This window comes from Arvicanthis niloticus, chromosome 8, assembly GCF_011762505.2.
Source record: "Arvicanthis niloticus isolate mArvNil1 chromosome 8, mArvNil1.pat.X, whole genome shotgun sequence".
Lineage (NCBI taxonomy): Eukaryota > Metazoa > Chordata > Mammalia > Rodentia > Muridae > Arvicanthis > Arvicanthis niloticus.
The window spans coordinates 88,214,964-88,226,534 of record NC_047665.1 but is presented as its reverse complement, the minus strand read 5'-3'; the positions used below and the strand labels follow the sequence as shown (position 1 = coordinate 88,226,534).

At 38.7% G+C, this 11,571-nt stretch overlaps 2 pseudogenes; both read right to left on the bottom strand.

The window, feature by feature from the left end:
• Positions 1-1,077: 1,077 nt before the first annotated feature.
• On the bottom strand, positions 1,078-2,013 carry LOC117714254 (vomeronasal type-1 receptor 51-like; annotated as a pseudogene).
• Positions 2,014-2,749: 736 nt separating this feature from the next.
• On the bottom strand, positions 2,750-3,510 carry LOC117713449 (proteasome subunit alpha type-1 pseudogene; annotated as a pseudogene).
• Between the last annotated feature and the right edge of the window lie 8,061 nt (positions 3,511-11,571).

The window sequence follows — 11,571 nt, the reverse complement described above, 5'->3', positions numbered from 1 at the left end:
ATAGAAGAGATGGTGGGGAAGATCGTAGAATAGCTGGGCATGGAGGAAAAGTTCCTAAACAGAACACCAATGGCTAAGATCAAGAATTGACAAATGGTGCAGTCACTGCCTCATAGAAGCATGAGGAGGGCGATGGGATAGGAGGTTTCTGGGTGGTGGGAGGAAATAGGGTAAGGGGATAAAATCTGAAACATAAATACTACAACCAATTTTAACAACTGAAAAAAAAGTTGTGAGAACCAACATCTTTAAAAAAAAATGCCAGCCCCCTGGGGGGGAAATTTTTTTTCTTTTTCTTGATACTAAAACTTGTTCTGAGAATTGTATATTGCAGAATACACAGCCTTGGTGTATCTACTCATCAGGCATACTGAGCAGACCTGCCCAAACCTCTGATGTCCTGGAATTCCATCTGGATTCAGTGAAGACACAGCGTCAGAGGCTTATCAACTTACTCTTCCCCCCACCCCTCTTCTAAAATCTCAATGCCCTTAATCAGCTTGAAGAAGTTAAAGAAGAGTCAGCGCCCCTATTCCCTGAGCTTGGGGACTAATGTGGTTAATAATGGTCTGTCTATCTAGGGGGAAAAAAAGAATTGACAAATGGGACCTCATAAAATTGCAAAGTTTCTGTAAGGCAAAGGACACTGTCAATAGGACAAAATGGCAACCAACAGATTGGGAAATGATCTGTACCAACCCTACATCCAATAGAAGGCTAGTACCCAAAATATACAAAGAACTCAAGAAATTAGACACCAGACTACCAAATAACCCCATTAAAAATGGGGTACAGATCTAAACAAAGATTTCACAACTGAGAAAACTCAAATGGTTGAGAAGTAACTAAAGAAATGCTTAATATTCTTAGTCATTTGAGAAATGCAAATCAAAACAACCCTAAGATTTCACCTCACACCAGTCAGAATGGCTCAGATCAAAAAGTCAGGTGATAGCAAATGCTGGCAAGGATGTGGAGAAACAGCAACACTCCTTCATTGTTGGTGGGATTGCAAGCTAGTACAACCACTCTGGAAATCAGTCTGGCTGTTCCTCAGAAAATTTGACATAGCATTACCTGAGAACCAAGCTATACTACTCCTGGGCATATACTGAAAAGATAATAAAAGAATTTTATTACTGTTCATCAGTATAAATGGGCAGAGAGTGGCGTAAAATGTTGCTGAGATTGCAATAATTGCCCCCAAACTTGGCAATCTTTCCTGTGTACAAAAGCTATCATAAATGGTAAAGAAGTTGTTCAACAAATGAAAGAACACAAAGCAGTTCATAAGCAACAGGATTGTGTGCATGGCTTTGTGTTCAGGAAACCGCTGGGAGGAGAGGCTTGGGTTGTGGAGATGCTGGGTTCTCTTGTGGTGCTGGTAGAGAAGTGTCACCATGTAGAAGCTGGTCCACATGATAATGGCCAGAAAGAGCAAGTCTCTTATTATGATAATGCTCAGGAATAATCCTGGATTGGGGTACTTGAGTGGAAGACTTCCACAGTAAACATGAGAATGTCCATAATCAACATCAGTGTAGTTGGTTTTCGCTATCAGGGTCTCAAAGAGTTGCACATATATGACCAAATTGATGAACCAGGAAAACAGTGAAGAGCAAAAAGTCCATGTCCAGAGTTTAGGCTTAAGCCCTGCCCATGTAGAATTACTGGGAGTGATGGTGATGGCTTGGAATGCACTTAGAATAGACGTGGTCGAGATGGACATAGCCCGGGTAACTCTGTAGATATATGCAACAGCCTTACAGCCAGCATCATCCAGAAACTGTGTACTCTGAAGGATGACATGATATATGGTATCAATGCGAATAAGATTGCCAACATATTGACTATCATCAGGTGCAGGAAAATGGGATCAATAGGTCGGCTAAAGCTAGCTTTGACCAAGAATTTGTACACATACAGCATGAAGAGCAATGAGTTCCCTATGACACCTACACAGAGCTGGGATATGAAGAAAATTCCCAAGAGGGTGTTGCTTGTAAACATCATCTCAGTCAGGCCTTCAGTGAAAATGAATCAGGTTGAAGTATAAAGCTACTTACATACTGATATTTATGGGAACTGATAGAAAGTATTGAAGCAGATAGACTCAAAGCAAAAATCTTTTGAGTGCTGTTATATTAAGAAGCAGAATGTTAATGACCTGAAAGGCAAACTTGCATATTATAAAGAGTTTTTATTCAGTAGATCACAGTGTATAATTTTTAAAAAGTATATATATATATATATATATATATATATATATATATATATATATATATATATATATATGTAGCTATATTCAGACACACCAGAAAAGGGCATCCAATCCCATTGCAGATGGTTGTGAGCAACTAAGAGGTTGCTGGGAATTGAAATCAAGATGTTTGGAAGAACAGCCAGTGCTCTTAATTTCTGAGCCATCTCTCCAGGCCACATTGCATATAAATATATATTTTCATGTTGAACAATTTTATTTCACAGTGGTCTTTAAAACTGCAAAGACACTTTCTTTATATAAAAACATTGGTATAGATACCTATACTTCCTAGGAAATGATTATGTAGACCTTTTCAATGAAAATAGACCCCATTTAAAGGTTTCAGTGAATTTGGTTAAAGAAACCTAACATCTGGACTGATTTCTAAAACATACCACACAATACTCTGCAGCTGTTGGTTTAAAATACAGATGATTGTCACCAGCATATGTCCCTGTATCCTCAAGTCCTTATACCCTTTAGCACTTACTGTTCCATTGTTTCCTCATCTTTTTCTGCAGACTGTGAAGGCTGTGCTTTTCTCTGTGGTCTTTCTTCAAGAACATCCAGGAATGAAGACACATCATCCTCATAGATTATAAATTCCAACAATTCCAATGGAAACATTCTTTGTGGTCAGGTCCTGCTCTACAGGGAGTGTTTCTCTTAAGGCATTCTGACCATGTTTAACCAGTTCATCCAAATTGTACTCCATAAATTCAGACATAAGTCTCTCCATGTAAGTATGAGCTGATTAAGAACAGGCTCTGATAGACATATCTCTGCAGTTAAAATAGTTAGCAAATGGACATGTTTGGAAAATGTGAGGACCCATATCATCATAACCAGCAATAAGCAGCCCAACACTACATGATCTTTGGCCATATCAGTGTGTTGGGATCTGGGTCTTGCTTCAGTTAGAGAAAAAAGCGAGATGCAGGAAGTGGTCTGTCAAATAAAAATCTGGAATCAGACACTCCTGGCATATAAAGTTACATAACAGTCTGGCATCAGCAGTTAGACCTGCAATTGAGATACCAATATGATTATCAACATGGAGAATTTTCTTCTGGTGAGAACAAGCTCTGACTGTGTCCTCTTCAGTGCAACCAACACTGTATCTGTTTTTGACTTCATACTATCTGTTGCTGAACCTTGCTTAACAGCTTCTATTGCAGATTCAATTTGATGAATCCTGCCCTGATGGATCCAATCAGTGACATCACATCATGCCTGTTGAGAAACATCTGCCATGAAGTCACAAGCAGACACAGCAGCAGACATAAGAACACAGCTCCAATTTCACACTGTATATATTTAAAACTCCATTTGAAAGTTCTAATCTTTCCAAAGTAGACAGTAACATACATGTATGAACACTTTTGGAGGTTCAGTTGCACTCTTAAACTCACCCAAGCTATTTAACTTTAAATTCACAACAGAAATAAGGGATCACTCAATGGCAAAGAGCACCAGCTGCTCTTCCAGGAACACAGCAGAATCTAGCACTCACTTGGAAGCTTAACACTGTACATTCATTTCCAGGGGATCTGATACTTTTTCCTGCCTCTGTGGAACCAGACATGCACACACATAACAAATGTACATGCTCACACACTTTACATATATACATGCAAGCCAAATATTGTACACATAAAAAGAAAAATTAAATTAAAAAACAATTTTCAAAGGAAGATTTTTCAATTGGGATTTGTTTCTTAGCCCAACTCTTGGGTCATTTGGGGGGCTCACTTCCTATGTAAAGCTTCTGTGATTCAGAACACAAAGAGCTGGTTGATGCAATACATAGCCCAATGTTGAGTACATTCTCAGAAAAATTTATTTTCCTGTCACTCTTTCATTATTTGTAAAGGAATGAAGAGAATTTCAGATCATCGTGTTATGTGAAATAAAGCATTCTCAAACAGATAAACATGACATATATCATCAAATATGGAATCTGGAGGAGAAATTCAAACACCAATTTCTTAGCTATATGTGAGAAATGGAAGTAACAGAGTAATACAGTAGAGAATTATTGGCAAATGTCATGAAAGTCATGCTTGCTCGTGTAATCAAATTCATAGTACAATATACAGATAAGATATGTATTTGTCAACAAGGTCTCATAAAGCATCAATGAATCAACAACAATAAACACAAAATTGGACTGAATACACTAAATGTATAATGTTTTCTATTGCATTTCAAATATGTCATAAATCATCACCAAAATATTACATTCTGGTGACCTGTTAGTATGTCCATATTTTAACAAAGATACAAATACATCAGAGGTAATTGATGGGTAAAGTGTAAATGCTAATGAGCACATAGCTCCAGTGCCCAAAGGAAATTAGAAATGTAAACTTTACTACACTGTGTGTGCTATATGAGATTTAACTCTAATGAAACTATAGATAGTTTAGGTGGAAATAGAAGGGTAAAGGGCATGGGGAGATAACTTCAACAGAAGCAAATGAATAGATGAATAAGCAAATAAAAGTAGAAAAATAATGAAAATATTATGAACTAAAGACAAAGATTTGTAAGAAAAACAAGAAAGATACAATTTAGTTTTCAGGAAAGAAAAATAGGAGTAAAAGAAATCTGAAGGAAAAACATCCAAAGTCTAAGACAGGGTAGATTGGAAAAGAGGATCAGTGTGAAGCTTCTCATACCTTACTCTGGTTCTGAGCACTGAGCACTGGGAGCTCTGAGGACAGTGTGAATCTCATGGATGGGATGAGTCTTGGAAAGGCTGCTTACCAGGAGGCCTGGCTAAATCAAGGCCTGGATGACAGGACCCTTCCTCCCAGTGGACATGAACCAGCTTTTCACCCATGGCGGCAATGAATTTGTTTACTGAGCATTACTTAGATGTACCCAGAGGAAAAAACCACTCTCCCAGATAACTTTAACATACTAAGTGTAAAATATATTTTTGAAGCTGTGCATTTTCCCAGTATTTACCATATCAGAAAGTGAACTTGAGGACTGAGGAAGTCATTAAAAGTTTTAAGACAGTGGTGGGAATTATTACAACTGTTAAAACAAAAGCTAAACTCCAAGAAGGGCTACAGAGAACACTCAAACTCTTCCAGTGGAGACCACTGTGCCTTCTGCTCTTAAGGTGTGTTTTAAGATTCCATAGAGAATACGATAGCATATTTGGAGTTATTTTGACCACATAGTGCATGGATTAGTCATGGTATTACATCTTGGCTCAACAATATAGTTGGACTCTAAGATTTCTCAGTTTTGCAAACCACACACTAGTCAATCTGCCATCCAAATATTATGCTTATACCCACAGACAAGTCTTAGTTCATCCCAGATCACAAAAACTTCTTATCAGAGGTCAATATTTAATATGGAGACTGACAAGTGTTCAAAGCGCTTGGAATAACTGGCCATTAAGTCTGGATACCTAATTATGACATCTATTATATCTTTTTTGAGACCCAAGAACATTGCAAGGAGAGAGCAATGATTTCAAAGTTCCAAAGGAACAATATCATGAAACACTGTCTACTTGTTATGACAAGGCAGTGACAACCATGAATATCCAATAGTGGTGTTCAACTACTCAAGACATGAATACAGACAAGACAGCAAAAAAGGAGAAGTGGATGGATGTGGTGGGTCCCTTTATTCCCAGGTTCTGGTGATACCTTATTTTCATGGAGAGGCTTTCTAGGAGGTTGAACTAGTAACTTTCCCAAGGAATATGGGATGTTCCTCAGGTAGACTGTGGTGTTGGGATCCCTAGTAAGATAGAAAAGAGGAAGCCTTGCAGAAAAAAGGAGTCCTCTCTTTTTGTGCTGAGCTCAGGGGAGCTATGTGAACATGGTAGCTTCAACCGTAACAATAAATCACCACAATCAAGTAGGTTTCATCCTATGGATGCAGGAATTATTCAATATATAAAAATTCATTAACATAATCCACTACATAAACAAACTCAAAGAAAAAATCACATGATCATTTTATTAGAGGCTGAAAAATCATTTGACAAAAAATCTAATATCTCATCATGTGAAAAGTCTTGGAAAGATCATGAATTCAAGGTCCATACCTAAACGTAGTAAAAGTGATATACAATAAACCAGCAATATACAGTAAAATGGAACACCAATGGTTTATGCTTTAAGATCAAGAATCACCTCCTTCTGGTCTGGGCCCAGGAACTGAGCAGGTCCAAGACTACAGCTCTGCCCCCAATCTCTAAGAACCCAGAGGAAGCAGGGATCCCAGGTGCTCTAAGCAGTATCTTAGGAAAGCAGACAGCAAGGCCCACCCCAAACAGGGTGTAACTGGGACCCACAAGGACCAAGGAAGTCACTCCCAGCCCGGAACCCTGGTTCCCTTTCGTCTGGGCCAGAGCACTGAGCAGATCTTGGGTGGCAGCTCTGGCCCCAATCTCTAAGAACCCAGAAAAAACAGGGCTCCCAGAGCTCTAACCTGGGCAGCATCCTGTCTACTCTTGAGCACTGAGCAAATTTTGGGCCTCAGCATTTACACCAGTAGTTACACCCACCCCACAAAATTCTGATACAACCAAGATAATAGGAAAGACAGGCTCCAGTCAGGGACAGGGCAGGTAGCACTAAGGAGATACAGATGGCAAAAGGCAAGCACAAGAACATAAGCATCAGTAACCCAAGGTACTTGACATCATTAGAACCTAGTTCTCCCAAACTAGAAAGTCCTGAATTCCCCATATCACCAGGAAAGCAAGATTCAGATTTAAAATCACTTCTAATGATGATGATAGAGGACTTTAAGGACATAAATAACACTCTCAAAGAATTTGAGGAGAACACACATAAACAGGTAGAAGCCCTTAAAGAGGAAACTCAAAAATCCCTTAAAGAATTACAAGAGAACACAACCAAACAGGAGAAGGAATTGAACAAAACCATCCAGGACATAAAAGTGGAATTAGAAACAATCAAGAAATCACAAAGGGAGAATATGCTGGAGATAGAAAACCTAAAAAACAGATCAGGAGTCACAGACACAAACATCGCCAACAGAATACAAGAGATAGAAGAAAGAATCTCAAGTGCAGAAGATACCATAGAAAATATTGACACAACTGTCAAAGAAAATGCAAAATGCAAGAAGTTCTTAACACAAAATGTCCAGGAAATCCAGGACACAACGAGGAGACCAAACCTAAGGATAATAGGTATAGATGAGAGTGAAGATTCCCAACTTAAAGGGCCAATAAATATCTTCAACAAAATTATAGAAGAAAACTTCCCTAATCTAAAGAACGAGATGCTCATAAACATACAAGAAGCCTATAGAATGCCAAATAGACTAGACCAGAAAAGAAATACCTCCCTTCACATAATAATCAAAACACCAAGTGCACAAAACATAGAAAGCATATTAAATGCTGTAAGGGAGAAAGGCCAAGTAACATATAAAGGCAGACCTATCAGAATTACACCAGATTTCTCACCAGATACTATAAAAGCTAGAAGATGCTGGACAGGTGTCATACAGACCCTAAGAGAACACAAATGCCAGCCCAGGCTACTATACCCAGCAAAACTCTCAATTACCATAGATGGAGAAATCAAGATATACCATGACAAAACCAAATTTACACAATATCTTTCCGTAAACCCAGCATTACAAAGGATAATAGCAGGAAAGCTCCAATACAAGGAGGGAAATTATACCCTAGAAAGAGCAAGAAAGTAACCCTCTTCCAACAAATCCAAAAGAAGATAGCCACACGAAGATAACTTCACCTCTAATAACAAAAATAACAGGAGACAACAATCACTGTTCCTTAATATCTCTTAATATCAATGGACTCAGTTCCCCAATTAAAAGACATAGGCTAATGGACTGAATACATAAACGGGACCCAGCATTTTGCTGCATACAGCAAACCGACCTCAGGGACAAAGACAGACTCTACCTTAGAGTAAAAGGCTGGAAAACAATTTTTCAAGCAAATGGTCCTAAGAAACAAGCTGTAGTAGACATTCTAAAATCTCCAGCCTGAGAACACAAAGGGGGGAAATCATGACTCCACCTGTATAATAGTTGAAGGTGGCCTTGCCAGGCATCACTGGAAGTGGACAGCCTTGGTACCTGAAAGTTTGGATTCTCTAGTGTTGGGGAATTGCAAAAGCAGGGAGGTAGGAATGAGAGGATGGTCGGAGTACACCCTCAAAGTAATTGGAGGGGGGAATGGGGTAAGGGGTTAGGCATCAGTGGAAATGGAGGGCCTAGGTGCCCAAAAGTTTGGATTTCCTGATGTTGGGAAATTTGAGAGCAGGAAGGCAAAAATGGGAGGATGGTGGGAGCACACCCTCATAGAAACTCCCAGAATTATATGGATTAGACATGACAGAGGCAGGCCGCCAGAAGACTAAATTCCAGAATTCAAACAAGCAATTATCTTGATACTAAAATTTGTTTTGAGAATTGTATATTGCAGAATACATAGCCTTGGTGTATCTACTCATCAGGCAAGCTGAGCAGACCTCCTCGAACCTGTGATGTCCTGGAATTCCAGCTGGATGCAGTGAAGACACAGTGTCAGGGGCTTATCAATTTACTCTTCCCCCAACACCTCTTCTAATATCTCAACATCCATAATCAGCTTGAAGAAGTTAATGAAGAGTCAGTGCCCCTATTCCCTGGGCTTGGGGACTGAGGTGGTTTATATTGGGCTGTCTTTCTAGGGAAAAGTAGTGGTTTTGGTAGAACAGGAAGGATTAGCTAGGATTTATTGGATAGCCATAACCTACTGGTAGAAATATGTATAATTGTTGTCAAGATGAAGTTATAATTTCTTAAATGGTACAAAATTTACTTTGATTTCAAATTTAAGATTTTCATTGGTACGAGCTTCTTATTAATATAAAAGTGAGATGAATATTGTTACTATCATAGGCATTGCACCTGTATAACTCATTTAGGAATACAAGGCTTAGACCCAGTCCTTCTTTAACTTTTTTAATTTATTTGAGATGGTTAGCCTGTGAGTTAAGGGCCTATAGTAAATTCATGGCTTTGAGTTTATTGTTAGGGTGTTTTCTATATTTTATTTAGAAATAGCTGAGAGGAGTTAACAGACAACAGTCCAGATTGCCTTACATAAATAGATTGTTTGCAAAACATCAGAAATTCACAGAATTGACGTTACAAACATTTCTGTATTAATGTTCATTTTGATTAGAGACCTGTCTGCTCCTGACAGCTTCCTGTCTTGGATTCTAAGAAGAAATTGAGCATCTTTGGAGTTATTCCAGTTGTGGTGAGACAGACACTAGGCAAGAATTGCCTCTTTCCATCTACAGACAAATTACTGTCCAGAAAAGGACACACTTGTGGAATAGTCGACTGATTATATCTGCCAAGACAGAGTAATCAACCCTTAATAATTCTGCATCACTAAGGTCTGTCAGATGATCCTGGGCCAGGAGGCTGAAGATTGGATGCCCCAATGTTCTGTAGTATAGGGACTGTTCAGGTGTTCAGCAGTCTCTATAAATTGGCTATGTTTTAGAAGCTATGCTTTTTGCTTCCCATAATTTCAGTTAACTCAGTCATTCTGGATTTCTGATGGGCATGAAAACTTATAGTCTCATAGCCAATCCTTGCTATTTACTTTAAGAGAAAAAGATTTGAGAGGATGGTTTTCAACTGACATTCATTCTAAAGCCAAGAAAAAAGGCCAGGTTCAGAACTAAGTCTTTGCCAGGTGGTGGTGGTGCACGCCTTTAATCCCAGCACTTGAGAGGCAGAGGCAGGTGGATTTCTAAGTTTGAGGCCAGCCTGAGACCTAAGTTTGAGGTCTACAGAGTGAGTTCCAGGACATCCAGGGCTACATGGAGAAACCCTGTCTCGAAAAAACAAAAAAACAAAACAAAAAAAAAAAAGAACTAAGTCTTTTATTTAGGAGAGATGACAGAGGTTCTCCTTAGTCAACAAAATGATGGACTGGGTTTTAGGTCTATCTTGCACCTTACTGATATAAATTGGAACAGATATGCTCTAACTGTATTTTGAGAGAAAAGTTTTATTTTAACAGGAAGGGTGATATGTAGGAGGAGCTAAGGTGGGAGGAGTAAGAAGATGAGGAGTAAGGAGAGGAAGAGGAAAAGGAGAGGAGGAGCTAGGTGATGAGAGAGAAAGAGAAGGGGTGCAGACATGGAGGCAGATATTCACATGTCTCCACCAGTCAAAGATATTTGATATACCTAGGTTGGGTATTAGGTTACACTTCTGATTGATAAGCAAAAAGGAGAAAGGGGTGTGGGTTAGGGGTTTTCAAGGGAGGGGAAATGAAGAAAAGGGATGGCATCTGAAATATAAATAAAATATCCAATAAAAAGTCAAAAAAAAGAAGAAAAAAAGAATCACCAAATGGAATCTCATAAAATTGCAAAGCTTCTGTAAGACAAAGGATACTGTTAATAAGACAAAATGGCACCCAACAGATTGGAAAAATATCTTTACCAATCTTACATGTGAGAGGGTTAGTATCAACTATTCTCAACAATAAAATCTTCTAAAGAAATTACTATCCCTGACCTCAAACTGTACTACAAAGCAATAGTGATAAAAACTGCATGGGATTGGTACAGAGACTGGCAGGAAGACCAATGTAATAGACTTGAAAACCCACAAATAAAGCCACACATCTATGGTCACTTGATATACCTTGAATACTTGGGCACAGGGGGAAATTTCCTGAACAGAATACCAATGGCTTATGCTCTAAGATCAAGAATTGACAAATGGGACCTCATAAAATTGCAAAGTTTCTGTAAGGCAAAGGACACTGTCAATAGGAAAAATGGGAACCAACAGATTGGGAAAAGATCTGTACCAATCCCACATCCAATAGAGGGCTAATATCCAATATACACTAAGAACTCAAGAAATTAGACTCCAGATAACCAAATAACCCTATTAAAAAATGGGGTATAGAGCTAAACAAAAATTTCTCAACTGAGGAAACTCAAATGCTTCAGAAGCACCTAAAGAAATGTTCAGCATCCTTAGTCATTAAGGAAATGCAAATCAAAACAACCCTGAGATACCACCTCAAACCAATCAAAATGGCTAAGATCAAAAACTCAGATAATAATAGATACTGGGAAGGATGTGGACAAAGAGGAACAAACCCCCCCCTTTATTAGTGGGATTGCAAGTTTGTGCAACCACTCTGAAAATCAGTCTGTCAGTACCTCAGAAAATTCAACATAACATTACCTGAGGACCCAGCTATACCACTCCTGGGTATATACCCAGAAGATGCTCCAACATAT